Genomic DNA, 11,625 nt, shown 5'->3' on the forward strand with positions numbered 1-11,625 from the left:
CCCCGTCGAGAGACGGCGGCCCGGGAATTGCGCCGGGAGGGCGAGCCTGATTAGGGCGGGAGGCGCTTCTTCCGCGGGGCTCCGGCGCTCAGCGCGTGGGCGGAAGGAAGAAGCGCGCCCGCAGCTGCTGGGGAGACGGGAGGGCGCAAGCGGATTTCTGCCGGCGCCGGGCCCTCCGTCGCCCCCTCGGCGTGCCCGCCGTCGTCCTCGCTCCTCCAACCCGGGAGCCTGAGTCCACCGGCGTCCGCCCAGGTGAGTGCATAGGCGGCAAACCCAGGTTTCCTCGGAATGGAGCCGGCTAGCTTCTCCGGGCCTCAGGAGGCGCTGCGCCCCGAACTGTTTGTGGGGCCGTTGAATTCCCGCGCCCCGCGAGGTTTTCTTCCCCCCCCCCGAAGGGCGCGTTGCCAAGTCGCGGGAGCTCCAAGTGGCTTTGGCGGCTCATCTCGCAGCGAGAGCTGCACCGCGTGGCGCCTCCGTGGCCGGCTCGGCTTCCCCGCACGCGCGTTTCCCACCCTCGCCCTTTGACGCCCTCCGGCCGCTGCAGCTTCGTCGCTAAAGCCAAGGGAGCCCGAGCATCGCGGGACGCCGGGCGCTTCCTTCGGGTCTCCGGCTTCGTCCCGGCCCGGCCTCTCTTCCGCTTCTGGGCGGCGATTAGCTTCTGCCCCCATGCCGATGAGCGCGGTCCCTTCTTGGCGGGCGAGGGACTTCCGCACGGGGAGCTGAGGCTGCCCGCTTTCTCCCTTTGGAAGCCTCCTCCGGCAGGGACAACGCTCGTTGGAAGGGCTGCCCTCCCAAGGTTGCGGCTGCTCCATCCCGGGAGGTTTTCCAGAAGCGCATGGGCAGCCATTGGCCCGGGATGGTCCCGGTCTTCCCGCTCGAGCAGGGGGTCGGACTAGAAGACCTCCAGGGTCTTTTCCAACCCCGGTATTCTAGGTCCTCCCAGCGCCCTCCCGGGAATCCGTACGGCGCGCAGACTTACCGGTTCCACGGCCTCCACGTTTGTCCCCAAGGCGGAGAAAACGGGGCTCAGCTCCTCAGGGGCAGAGGGGGGTCTCCGGAGGAAGCCTTTGCGAGAACCTCAGCGCCATTCGGGAAGAGGCCGGGCTGCCTCTCGGAGCAGCTGCCGTTGCTCGACGCCGCCGCCACCGCAGGCCTTTTTCGCCCGTAAAGGGCTCCCCGGGCAGCCTTGACACACTGGGGGACCCCCCACCACCCGCGAGGGGCGGCTGAGCTTCGCGCTCCTCAGGCCCGGGGACAGTTCCGCCGCCCCCGCCCCTCCACGGCCTCGGCGGCGCTGGCTGCTCTCGACCGGCGTTTCTGCACCGCCGAGGCAAGCGCATTCTTCCGGTCGCTCCAAGGCCTGGCCAACGGGGAAACGGGGATCCCGGGGCTGCTGCTGCCAAGGGCATTGCTGCCCGTCCGCCCTCCTGCCCACCGGGCGCTAGCTCCGCGCAGAGGCTCCCAGCTCGGCTGGCTGAGGCGCGCCTGAACAGCCTCCAGCGCCCCGTGCAGTTTAGGGCCGCTGCGCTCCCGCCAGCCCTCTGAGGCCTGGGCGACCCCAGGGCGGCTGCCCTGCGGGTGGGAGGCGAAGGCTTGGCCCTTGTTCCGGAACAATTACGGGCTACTCCGTCCCCGCTCCGGTCCTTCAGAAAGGCTAAAGGTTGTCCGTTCTCAGGGAAAGGCGTTAGAAGTGCCAGGTTTGGACTGTAGGATGACGCTCTCCTATTGAAGGGATGGAGTTTTCACCTGCCACTGGCCTGTTTGGCAGGGGCACCATTCAGCTCCCCCCCCCCCACAGTTCATTGGAAGAGGTGCAATTCCACTTTCCAGAGGGGCAACCCCTTTCATGCCACCCCAACGATTATCCCAGCAAGTCAGCCTTTGCATGCAGCAACCCCGAGTCAATAATGAATTTGTCAATGAATTTTAAGGAGAAAAGTCTGACCCTTGCTCTCTTTTATCTCGGTGTTGTTGTTGTTTTTTTTAAAAATAATTTTAATTCAATATTTGATATGTGGTAAGCCATCCAGAAGCATTGGGGTGTGTGGGGAAGCTAAATAGGAAGGAATTGATAGGTAGATGAAAATGCCAAATCCAATCTAAACATCTGCCTGACAACTACAATAACTGATAAACTGATAAAGTCTTGGTACATATGCATCAGATTTAACTGTGGTTGGAAAAAAAGAAAATGTGGATAATTAATGTGCCAATGCCAGGGGATTGTAGAATAGAAAACAAAAGAATTGGAGAAAGTCATCGAGATCTGAAAATTTGTAAAGTTTATGACCATAAACTGACTAGGGTGGTCCCAGTGGTTATCACCATTCTGAGTGCCACACTAAAAAGGGTTTGGATGATGCTTAGAAATCTACACACTGACAACATTTCCATTTGTCAAGTGCAAAAGGCCACACGGCTTGGGTCGCATATTTTTATGACTATGCTGATACATTAGGACATCCTAGATTTTTGGGAAGAACTAGATATATAGGAAGGCCAACAGCTGTGAGTTCACATTGTTGTGAACAACCACTGGAACACCATTGGCTTTGACAAGTTCCCACCCATCAATTGCAAAAGGCAAGTTTATATTTTGTGACGGTACCTTTCATGCTATCAAACAACACCTGCCTATATCAGGTCCTTGGGAAGGATGTGATCAGTGGATAAAAATGCCAGTCCAGCCTAAACATCTGGGTGACTGTGTCACAAACTCCAATAATAATTCTCCTTGTGGTCTTCTTTGCTTTTCACTGCATTGTGCCTGCTTGTAGAGACTGGTGGGGTGTGGGGGGTGGGTGGGGGGAAGCAACCAGCTTGATTCTTAGGCCTTGTCCTGGCTTTTGCTCTCCTCTGTGTTTTGCAGGGAGCCTGTGTGGTGGTCTGTAGGAGAGAGGAGACACAGCCAACCTCATTCGGCCAGAGGCTAAAACTGGGGATCACACCATCCTGGTGATGTCGTAAGTACTTGGTGAGATCTTTGAAAGGAAAGGACCATCTAACAGATGTTCTGCTTGGTCCACCAAAACATCCCCATGGAAGGGAAAAAGGGTGCACAGTGCAGAACATTCCAAAGTGCTTGTTTGTGGCTTTGTGAGCTTGTTTTCAGGGTAAAGAGGCAAGTTTTAAGCCCTCCCATCAACGTCAGTCTAGCCAGGAGGAAAGCAGAATTTACTTTGACATTTGGAATTTACATTTAAACTCTGGAAGATAGATTCAGAAGGACTTGAGCATTGGGCCCTATGCAACAAATGTGGTGGGAAAAGTAAACTTTTATACTTAAGGAAGCAAAACCAAATGCACAGGTATAGAACAGGTGGTACCTGGCTCAACAGTAGTAACCATGAGAGGGATCTAGGTGTCCTACCTAGAGGAGGAGCATCTACGTAGGACCCAGCTATGTGCTGCAGCTGCCAAAAAAGCCAAGGGAGTCCTAGGCTGCACCAAGATCACGAGAAGGGATAGCACTGCTTTATACTGCACTGCTGAAGCCATACTTGGAATCCTGTGTCCAATTCTGATTGCCAAGATATTTAAAAAATGCTGTGACCCAAAGAAAAGTGCAGAGAAGAGCAACAAAGATGATAAAGGGTCTGGAGGCTACACCATATAGCTAATGGCTAGGGGAGCTACAGTAGGTATGTCTGCTCTAGCCTATCCCAGGGAAGGAGTAGGAGGGGGGACAGGGTCCCTGTCTTCCAGCACTTGAGGAGTTGTCACAGAGAAGAGGGCTTCTCCAAAGCACCCGAGAGTATAGAACAAGAAGCAATGAATGGAAGCTTGTTAAAGAGAGAAGAAATTTCCTGACAGGGAGAGCCATTTAGCAGTGGAGCAGCCTGCCTTCTGGATTCCTGGCTGCCCCATTCAGGGAAAGATCAGGACATTCATTTGCCTGGGGTAGTATAAGGACTCCTGCATGGGCAGGGGGTTGACTAGAACCGGGTGTCAAACTGGGGGCCGGGATGAGTCACACACAGGCCTTGCCTACCCCAGCTCCGCCAATGTGACGGCAACATTTGACACCCGTGGATTCCTAGAAGACTTCTGAGGCCCCTTCCTCCTCTAGGCTTTTCTGATTCTGTGTTGAAAAGAGTCCAGGGCAGGAGCAGCCTTCCAAGGGTAGCTTACCTGGGAGCCAAGCTGCCTTTCTTGCTGTTTCTCAAGTGTGTTTTTATTTCATGCTCTTTTAACTCAGAAGGTGCTCAGATGGGATGGGAAACGGTGGGGCAGGAATGGCAGCCACAAGAAGCCGCAGCAGGAACCTCCCTTCCCACTGCAGTTCCCTCCTCTGGGCTGGTGATGTGCTGAACGAAGCCCCCCCTCCCTCCCAAGCCAAGGGGAGAGGATTCTGCAGAGGCAGGAGAGGATGGGGCGGCTTTGTTTGGGGCCGAAACGTGTGGGTAGACGATGCTTTTGCCCCCTCCTGTGCCTGAAGCTGCCCTACGGAGGCTTCCTTGGGCTTCTTATGAACGAGGGATGCTGGCAGACCATTGCTCTGCCTTCTCACAGAGATCTGAGTGCAGCAGCTGCAGACTCTGGCTAATCTATGACTTCGTAGGTGGGGTCCCCAAACAAGCCAGGCTATCAGAAGAGAAGTTGGAATGGAATAGAATGGAACTGGAAGGGACCTTGGAGGTCTTCTAGTCCAGCCCCCTGCTCAAGCAATAGACCCTATACCATTCCAGACAGGTGACTCTCCAGTCTCTTCCTAAAAACCTCCAGTGATGGAGCAGCCACAACTTCTGGTGGCAACTTCTGTTCCCCTGGTTAATTATTCTAGCAGTTTGGAAGTTTCTCCTTAATTCCAGGTTGCTTCTCTCCTTGATTAGTTTCCATCCATTGTTTCTTGTCCTGCCCTCTGGGGCTTTGGAGGTTGATCGATCCCCTCCTCTCTGTGGCAGCCTCTCTAATACTAGAAGACTGCTATCATGTCCCCCCTAGTCCTTCTTTTCTCTAGACTGGACATACCAAATTCCTGCAACCCTTGTTCTTCATCCACTTTTGCCTTTAATCATCTTAGTTACTCTTCTCTTCACTTTTTCCAAAGTCTCAGCATCTTTTTTGTAATGTGGCCAAAACTGGATGCCCTTTTCCAGGTGTGGACTTACTAAGGATTTATAAAGCAGCAGCACTAATACTTCACATGGTTTTGATTCTATGCCTCTGTTTATACAAGGATTGCATTGGCTCTTTTTGGCTGCACCTGCACACCGCAGGCTCATGTTTAAGTGGCTGTCCAGTAGGACTCCAAGGTCCCTCTCAGAGTGACCCTTTTTGAGTTGGGCTTCCTTTCCTTGTGACAACCTATCAGGGATTTGAAGAAGGCAATCAGCCAAACAAACTTTTTTAAAACCCATTTCTCCTTGGGAGCCGGTTTCTGCTCACCTGATCCTTTTTGCTGCTCTTTTCATGTTGTTCAGAACTTTCTTGAAACATTGTGCAGCTGTGCAGCTCATTCAAGGCAGGATCTGAACCTGGAAAAGTATCTCTTCCTAGTAGATTGAATCTAAAATTACACACATGTTCATGTGTGTATACACCCACACATACAACTACTTCACACTACTATGATGGCCATCACCTACTCCACTGAGATCTTTTTCCCCAAGCAAATGATACTTGCACATTTGATTTGTTTCCTAATTAAAGAATTTTGCATTTATTTCTTTTAACTTTTTCTAAGATATTAAGTTCATTCTGGGTTTTTTTGCTGTTAGTTGGCTTAATGTAGCAGAAAACTGATTCCAATTTGAAAAATATTTGTAACAGCCAGAGCAGTTGGAGATGGGGGCTGCTTTTCAGAGAAGGGCTGGCCTCCTTCATCAGATGCCAGACTTTAATTTGGGTTCCTGCCTGGAATATAGGACTGGACTTGGAATACTCAGGATTTTTTGATGACTGGTAGCCCAATCCTAACCATGACTTATGCCCTTTAGAGGAAGACCATAGTTCATTTATGTCCCAATTTCAGAGGCTAGGGTTTATGGAAAAATTTCATTTTACCATAAAATTGTAGCATAATTGAATTATCAAAGCTTCCTTGGTTGGTAGCTTGGTTTGAAATTCCAGAGTTATTCCTTCACAAATTAATGTTTTTCTATTGTATATTCTACTCCGCCCTCTGAAACTAAACAGAGTTTGGCTTGGTAGGTGTTTCTTCCCCAGAATCCAAGGGTTGTAGATTAGCCAGCAAATCTGAACAAAGAATCCTGGAAGTACAGTGGGAACTTTTTCCATGCCGTAGCCTTGAATGTGTTCCGTGAAACCACCAATGCTTGAGCTTAACTTGAAGAAAACCTTCTGTAAGTAGGGCAGCTATCACTGTTTGGTTGCGTTATTTCTCCCCATCACATCATTGCTGTGCTTTGGGCACTGTGTGGGATCTAGACTAGCATAGCCTGTTCTTTTATCTTGGTTCTGTGTTACAAAAACATTAGTGGAGATGTTAGGGAAGCCGAAGATAAGAACAGGTTTGCCTGTAGATAGATCAGTAGTAGGAGTTCCATTGGCTCCCACTTGTGCTCTGCTGGTACTGATTTAATTGACTAGTAAGAGACACTGCTCAGTTCTCAGCTCTTGGTCCTCCAAAGAAGGATGAAGATGACCATGGGGCTGCTGACCGTCTCACCATTTGGCGTGTTCCTCTGCTACAGGTGGGCTGATCATCCACTGCAGAACTACATTTAGAAAGACATCCATTAACGTGTGATTTGCGATCTGTAACACTTTCCATCAGGTCTTTTATGATGAGGCTGGAGAAGCAGCACAGGAGCCTCTGTCAGTGGCCAAGTCCTTACCCAGCAAGTCCACTTTGCTTTGCCTCCCAAAGTTGTGTGTTGCAAGCACCTCCTTGGCTGAGGTCCAGCACCCCCTAAACCCGTCTTGCTGGAGCCACAATTTGCTCCACAACTCGTATTGCTCGGATTGCATTTCACCAACTCCCACTTTTGTCAACGAGGCCCTGAGGATGATTTCTTCCAGCCTGGACTCGCCCACAACAAGTTGCTTGGCTGCTCTTGCTGCAATTTTGTGAGAAGCAGCTTTCCTTGGTGGTGGCTGGCTGAGAGCCAGTTCCAGTCTGGTGGGCAGAGAACGAGGTTTGCATCACTCTTGTCTGGGAAAGTGAGAGGCCTGCCACCACCCGTGCCCCACGCAGTCCTGTGCCCCTGGGGATCAAGAGGAAGATCCATCTCTGGACGAGGTCAGAACAGGCAGCTGTCACCTTCCTTGCCTCCAGCCAGGGTTCCTTTGCATTCTGAAGGTAGAGCATTGCGGGGGTAGGGTTGAGGGAACAACACACGTCTGATGAAAACAACAGGAAATTAAAACAAAAACAATTGGCTGCAGAGTGCAGGAAAATGAAGCAATTTCTGTCCTGTAGAAATGGATCTTTTGTGACTTTGATGTCTGTCTTTGAGAGCCTCATATGATGGACTTGAGAATCTATGAATCTATGCAAGCTCCTAAAACAGCCTGTCTGGGGGGGCCTGAAGGCTGTAATTGGTCATCGAGCAGAGTGACAGACCGCAGGCCAGCAAACGGGGCACGGCCAGGACAAAGAGATGGTGTGCGTGCGTGTGTGCGTGTGTGTGTGTGTGTGTGTGTGTGTGTGTGTGTAGAGCAGGCAGAAGCATGAACACAATCGTATCCAGCCAATTGATCAATGAGACATGGGTTGTGGTCTTTTCGGGAGGACTTGAGGGCCATATCTAATATTCCAGGTATTGTTATCTAGTCAGCCACATCAATTGTCATCTGGCACAGACAGTTTAGAACAGGGGTCACCAACCTTTTGACATCAGGGACCACCAAACTCATAATTTTAGATCCCAGGGACCACTAATCAGTTCTGTGGGTGTGGCCTAATTTGTGGGTGTGGCTTGGGGGGTCATGTGACTGGCAGGGCATGGCTTGTATGTAAATATTATAAATATTTATATAAATATTGAATTTTTTTTATAAAAAAGAGCAACTTTTACCCAAAATCAGGCAAAGCAGGCAGGCAGATTGAGTTGCTCACAGAATCACAGATTCATTCAGAAATCTATCTGCCATCGGCTAGCTCAGTCTGTCACATAAAATTTGATTGCAAGCAAACTCACAAAATTAACTCACAACACACCATGTATGTAAATATTGATTTTTTTAAATAAAAAACAGCAACTTTTACCTGAAATCAGGCAAAGCAGGAAGATTGAGTTGCTCACAGAATCATTCAGTGATCTATCTATCTGCCATTGGCTAGCTCAGTCTCTCAAATTTGCTTGCTGTGAGTCTGCACTGAATTTGCTTGCAAGCAAACCTTCAATCCTAAGGGAGGTTCGGCTGTGCTGAGCTGAAGATCTAAAGACTAGCTAGAAAGCAAGAAATCCAACCATTTCCTGCTTCCTAGCTAATCTAAATCTACTGACACAGCAGAACAGATGATGGTCGGAAAAAGGGAAAATAGCAATTTTAGCAGGCAAGTTTGCCGGGTAAGGAGTGAGTGGACAGGAGCATTCCTGCGGGCCATGTGGGCGGCGCGGCCTTGTATTTCTGTGCAGCCTGGATTAATTGCTTTGGGAGATTTCTCTGCAGCCCACCAAAATTTTCTGAAGGCCCACCAGTGGACCGTGGCCCACCGGTTGGCAACCACTGGTTTAGAATACAGATCTTTCTAAGACTACTTGGAAGTCTCCTCCCTGCAGTTCATCTGGCAAGTCTTGGCAAGTCCCCCTTGACTTACCATCTTAGGTGGGCCTGGAACATCCATTTCCTTTGCTTTCTGATCAGAATGGCAAGCTACAATGATTTTTATGCTCCTCTCTGTGTTTTTCTGTTTCTAACAGAGGACAGAAGATGCCATCCACATTCACCTCTTGCTGTAGATCTTGCTTACAGTCAGAAAATCTCTCCTTATGTGCTGAATACCTATTGAGTCTTTAAGCCCATTTAAAAGCTGGTTCTTAAGAGGATTTGAGAGAGGGCCATCCAGAGTGAAATAGAAAAACAACAACAACAAAAAAACATATAGGAGAAATTTACTGACAGTGAGAATGGTGCTCCACCACTGAAGGTTTTTAAGAAGAGATTGGACAGTCACTTGTTTTGGAATGGTATATACTAGAGTCTCCTCCGTGAGCAGGGGCTGGACTACAAGACCTCCGAGCCCCTTCCAACCTTGTCATTCTATATTCTAAGATAAGTAGTGAGAAGGAAAGTTACCTAGTATAAAAGCTTTTATGTTTCAGATTTCTGAAATGGTGTCAAATGACTGCAGAGCAGAAGGAAAAGGGGGAAATCACCCGAAGGAAAAAGACTTTGGAGAACAAGGCAGATGGTCTTTTCCCAACACCCCCTTCTCCAGATAGGTACCCTAAATGATGCTGTTGCCCAGAGTCCTGCACAAAGGATCATCATAAGCCGAGGTGTGGACAGTTTCCTCTTTCTTGGCAGCCCACTTCCAAGACATAGGTGGTGTAAAGGAGGAGTAAAGGAGGTGGCAGATTCCAGCTGATCTCTGGGACCAGCACCTGAGCAAGGGCTGCAACTGGTCTGTGCTTGGAGGGGGGGCAAGTGAGGAATCCCAGGGCTGTAGCCAGCGTGGGAAAGTGAAACATCTTCCAGAAGAAGGCAGTGGCAAAAGACATGAGTTCAGTCCACTGCTAAAAGAAAGGCCAGGCCTGCTGTGGCTTTCTTTGAAGCCATGAAATCTTGTGGAAAAGTGAAACTAGAAAATCTCTACTTCCATGGGTTATGATGGGGGATTCTGGATTTCAGTAATGTTTCAGGACTGGGAATATCCTCACCAACTCTGTTTGCTTCTGATAAAAAAAAATAAAAATTAAATCATCAACTCCATACACATCCTAAATGGGAGCAAAAATACATGTATTTATAAGGGATTCAAAGAAAAGAACACATTTTATATTAGTAAGTTTCATTGACCATATATTATAAACATATTTTATAAATCACAGTAACAAATGAATACCAAAATTAAAGTTTATCTTGATTTACAAGGCCATCAAAATGATGCTAGGTATATGAAAGAGTCACCTTTGCTAAGATGGGTGGCGTAGAAGTTTAATAAACAAACAAACAAATAAATAAATGCATTAAATTCTCTCCACAAAAATCAAGAAATATTGTTTTTCTATAACTTTATTTTTGTTTCATTCTTTTTTTTTATTTCTGTCTAACTTAACATATTAATGCAGTCAATGTAGCCAAATCTAGATTTTACATAATTATTATTTTTCTCTGTAATATTTATTTTTTGTGTTTTCTAGCTGCGGTTATCATATAAAAAGCCAACTCTTCCCATTGCTTCAGTGTTGCAATTAAGGATGAAAACCAGAAGGTCATGTAAAATTTCATAACCCATTTTTTTCATTTGTATTGCTCATTAATTTCCAGGATTTTTTTTTAAATCAAAGGTAATTCCCACAAAATTGTTTCTGACAGTTCCAACAGTTATTACAATAAACTTTATTCATTTTATTTATAACTTCGTTTATATATCACCTAGTTAGAGTTTACAAAACTTCTCCTTAATTTATGCCAGGGGAGTCAAACTGGATTTCTTCGAGGGCCAGATTAGCACTGCACTTCACCTCTGCGGGCTGGCCGGGGTAGGGGTGGGGTGGGGAGAGTAGATGGGACAGACACCTCCTGTAGCACCCTGCTGGCCAAAAGGGGAGGTGGGAGGGGCACACGTGTCCCCCAGTGCCCCGTTTTGTCTGCCAGAGGCACTGTGGGCTGGTCCTTCCCTATTTTTGGATCTGGCCTGCGGGCCTTGAGTTTGACCCCCCAATTTCTACCTTTCAAGAAAACGGATGTTCTGCAGGTGGGTTAGCCTGGGAGACAGGACCTAGGGAGGGAGGGAGGGAGGCACCAGCACCCTTGCCTTCTCCCCAAAGCTACGGGGCTGTTGCCTGCTCTCCAGCATCCTTTCCTCTCCTTGGCAAGTGGGCAGGGCATGCAGGGTCACACCCAGATGCTCTCATGGCCAGCACCGGACTGTGGAAGGAAGGGCAATTGTGGCTGCAGGAGCATCGCCCCCTTTTAGACTGGCTGGTCAGTCCCAACGTCTTTGGGCAGCCTCAGACCCTCCTGCAGGTCAAGGGTGTGAACAGGCAGAGGAGGGGCCACCCACGGCCAACTCCTTGCATTCTGATTCCCAGGGACTGAGTAGGGGCCAGAGCAGGAAGCCCCTCTCCACTCCCCAATCAATGGCTGGGACTGAGACAGCACACGGGGCAGCCTTTGTGGACAAAAGGTTGGCAGGTAGCCTCTGTTCTTGCTACTAGAAACCTCTTCAGCCCTGTGCTTCCCAGCCTTCCTCAGCTGTGCTTTTGAACCAGGCATGGGATACCTCACCCAGCCACATGGAGGGTGAGGGGGAGTTGTTCATGAAACTGTAGAACAAGAGATTTAAAGAGATTCTAGAGAAGTCTCATCAAACACACTTCTTGGTCCAATATCTGCCTATCCCCCACCCTCCAAAAGTCTCCTGCTTTCTATGAGGCAGCCTTTCCCACCCTTTGAGAGCTGCTACCATCAGGACATCCCTCCAGATGTCTACTCTGAATCTCCTCATAATGCCAAGTTGTTCCTGACAGTGGGGGAAATTCCATTTTT

The 11,625-nt window shown here is 49.0% G+C and overlaps 1 long non-coding RNA gene across 1 annotated transcript; it reads left to right on the plus strand.

The window, feature by feature from the left end:
• Positions 1-10: 10 nt before the first annotated feature.
• Positions 11-10,498, plus strand: LOC148129868 (uncharacterized). The gene is made up of 3 exons (XR_015750407.1): positions 11-252; positions 2,870-2,963; positions 8,832-10,498. It is a non-coding gene; the product is annotated as an uncharacterized LOC148129868 (long non-coding RNA).
• The last annotated feature ends 1,127 nt before the right edge of the window (positions 10,499-11,625 follow it).

Source organism: Notechis scutatus, chromosome 8, assembly GCF_049901735.1.
Source record: "Notechis scutatus isolate UNSWTSFEM ecotype Mainland chromosome 8, rNotScu1.2, whole genome shotgun sequence".
Taxonomy (NCBI): domain Eukaryota; kingdom Metazoa; phylum Chordata; class Lepidosauria; order Squamata; family Elapidae; genus Notechis; species Notechis scutatus.